At 39.7% G+C, this 3450-nt stretch overlaps 1 pseudogene; it reads left to right on the plus strand.

The window, feature by feature from the left end:
- The first annotated feature begins 407 nt into the window (after positions 1 to 407).
- On the plus strand, positions 408 to 3230 carry LOC101589190 (annotated as a pseudogene).
- The last annotated feature ends 220 nt before the right edge of the window (positions 3231 to 3450 follow it).

Raw genomic sequence — 3450 nt, forward strand, 5'->3', positions numbered from 1 at the left:
GCAGTGTATTATTTGTTGAAACTGTACTTCCGATTTGATTTGAAACTGTCTCATTGCTATATGTTTATCAATAAAACTGTAGAAAACAAAACAAAACAAAACAAAACAAAAAACAGGAGAATCCCTACGAATTCGATCTATGTAGTGAGACCCTATAGACCCTGTACCAAATACATAAAAAAGATAAACAAAGAAGATAAAATATATTGTGTAAGAGGATGTGAATAGGTCATACATGAAAATATATGGTCCTTTTATGTAAGTGAATTAAGCATATAAGAATTTTAGTACATACAGGCAGCCCTGGAAATGATCTCTTGTTGCTACCACGGGGCAAATATTGTTGCTTAATTTTTGCTTAAAAACTTGATGGTACAAGCTTAATTCTCATCTACAGTGAGCTAGAGATGGAGCGAGAACAACTTTGGATTGAGATGCAACAAAGGTAAAAATCATGGGCTATGCTGAAGAGGTTTAGTTTTGTGTTATTAATGCAAATTCATGAAGACATTTTAATATAGAAGTGCCATAATTAATTTTTTATTTAAGAATTATGCTTGATCATATTAAGAAATATGCTGGATATTATTTTAGTCAGTTTGGATATCTGTAATAAAACACCATAGGTTAGGTGGCTTGCAAACAACCGAAATGTATTTCTCACTCTTTCTGAGTGCTGGAAAGTCCCAGCCCAGGGGCCTGGCAGCTTCTGGTCAGCACTCCCTTGCTCCCAGGCTGTTCTCACCTGGGTCACTCCAGCCCAGCCTTTGGCTCTCCCTTGAGGACCTTCGCTAACGACTTAGGCCCTGCGCAGAGATACTGCTCTCTGCCCATCTGCCTCGCTCTTCTCCTGGGACCTGAGCAGTCCCCACTGGTGGTGGAGGCGGTGCTGCACTCCAGGGAAGCTCAGGGACAAAGGAACTTGGGAGCAGAGGTGCCGGGGTTCCCAGGAGGCTCCTTTTGTCAAAAACACACTGCTTCTCAGCCGGCTCTCCTGTTTCATGTCAGTTCTCATTTTAACACATCTAGATGCCACTATATCTCACTGAGATGAAATTTCACACAACCATTGCAGTATGTAATCTCTCAATGGTTCAAATTATTATGTTAAGCTCAGTGGCTTTGAAAGGTCAGCTAGAAACCCTCTGAATATTTTTCAAACACAATCCTTGAGGGGGCTAGAGATGTACTTTTTAAAGTTTTTGAGAAACTGTCTATTCCTAACACCAATTAAGCACCTAGAATTCGTTTTGTTGTTGTTGTTGTTGTTGTTTTTATGGAACCGGGGATTGAACTCAGGCCCTTGTGCTTGCCAGGGAAGCGCTTATTTCACTGAGCCACCTCTCTGGCCCCTTAGAATTCTTTTTATGAAGAGACTGTAAGACTCTTTTGACTATACTAGGACTTTACTCTTTTAATATTTAGCTGCTAGCCAGTGTGGTGGTGAACATGATTTTGACATATTGAAACTATTTTTAATGTTATTTGCATCTATCTATCTATCTATCATCTATCTATCTATCTATCTATCTATCTATCTATATATATATATATGGAGGGGGAGAGAGAGAAGGTATGTATATGGGGAGAGAGAGAGAGAGAGAGAGAGAGAGAGAGAGAGAGAGAGAGAGAGAGAGAGAGAGAGTTTGTTTCCCAGAATAGCTTTTAAGTATTTCTGAAACTGTTCTCTGCTCATGGTTCCTAATCTGATTTCAGGTGCATTCTGATTTAAAATTAATTTATTTTCCTTAGGGATGGTATGATTCACATAAATCAGTAATATTACTTGAGGATGTTTTCAATGAGGGGTATAAAGTGACTGATTTTTAAAGGGATAGTTTTCATTTTGAGAAAAAAATTCATACATAGAAAAGATGTTTCATAAAACACGGCAGAAACAAGTGTGAGCACTCCTGCACATCCACAGTGCGGCCGGCGACATTAGCTAGCGATCGCGCTACCAAGGGGGAAGCAGCCGACTACAAGAGACTGAACTGTATCTGCCTCTATTCCCAATAGACTCACATTCAACTTTCGCTCACAAAAAGCCAGGAAAATTTTGTTAATCCTTTTTTTTAAAAAAAAGTTAATATAAAATTATAGAAAAAATAAAGGAACCTGAACTTTGTACAGCACAGCTGGAACAATCTGCAGTGGCAGCCACAGCGGTGGGAGAAGAGATTTAATTTAGTTGATTTTCTATGGTTGTTGGTTGTTCGCTAGTCTCATGGTGATGGAAGTTGCACATTTTTTGGAAGGAAATAGAAGCTGCTGGAGGTTTGGTCCTCCTGTTTGGTCCTCTGATGCCAACCAGAGATCTGGGGATCTTCGCACTGTCCAGAGATCTGAGTGGGATATACTTTTGAAGGATGCACAATGTTCAGTCATAACAGTGACAAAAACTGACAAGCAGAAAGCTTACGTACTAGTGAGAGTAGCATATCTGTCTCCAAAAGACGTTGCATTTTGAAGACGTGCGGTACCGCCCTCTTACTGAAAGCAGGGGTTCCCCTGTTGAAGCTTGCTAGGGATTACAGTAGGTTTGATTTGATTCAAAGCTTCTTTTATTCTTGTAAGAATTTCATAAAGCCTTCTCACCAAGGATGCCCACACTGGAATTTCCAGGAAGAAATAGTTTCTTAATGCAATTTTCCCAAATGGAGCAGCTTATTGTATGGGACGTATGAATTCTGACTGTTAGTACTTGTATACTTTGGATTTCCCAGAGTTAAGTAATCAGTCAACCAGATCAGACCTCGAAGTTCTGATGAGTGAGCTTGACCCAGGAGTTATGGACCACTTCTACATGAAAGATACTGCAAATGATGTCACTTGTGAGAGTGGAATTCATGACCTGGTACCAGGTTCTGTCATTGGTGCTATGCTCATTGTTCAAACCTTGTGGGTATTCAGTGAGTGGAAAGAAATCGGATGGAACTTATTGAACTATTCACGTCACTCCAGAACCAGAGTTTTCCTACGTTAGCTTTAAAACAAACTGAAGTCAGATCTCGTAAGATGACCTGATCAGGAACATTGTGGAAGTCTTCAATCCAGGAAAATTTGTGGCCACCTTGTTTGTCAGTCAGTGTTCTCAATGTGACACAGTGCTTCCTTCACCCCGGAAGACTGAAGATTTTAATTATCTTGATTGTCAGAGTGCTATGTTCAGTGATTACAACTTTGTGTTTACCAGTTTTGCTAAGAAGCAGCAAGGACAGCAGAGCTGATTAAGGAAAATGAAGAAAAAATGCAAAAAGTCAACACACATAGAAGGTGGTGGCTGCTTTCTAGATGTTGATACTTGGAGTCATGCTTTCCATCACCGCCACCTCGTAGTTGCAGAAAGCCCTAGATGTAATGATAGTGTAATCATTTTGAAGTTATGCATTATAATATCAAGGAGTTAGGTATCTTGCATGAATGCTCTCTTTTTTGTTTAGGTATTCT

This window comes from Octodon degus, unplaced genomic scaffold, assembly GCF_000260255.1.
Source record: "Octodon degus isolate 3935 unplaced genomic scaffold, OctDeg1.0 scaffold00114, whole genome shotgun sequence".
NCBI classification, from domain to species: domain Eukaryota; kingdom Metazoa; phylum Chordata; class Mammalia; order Rodentia; family Octodontidae; genus Octodon; species Octodon degus.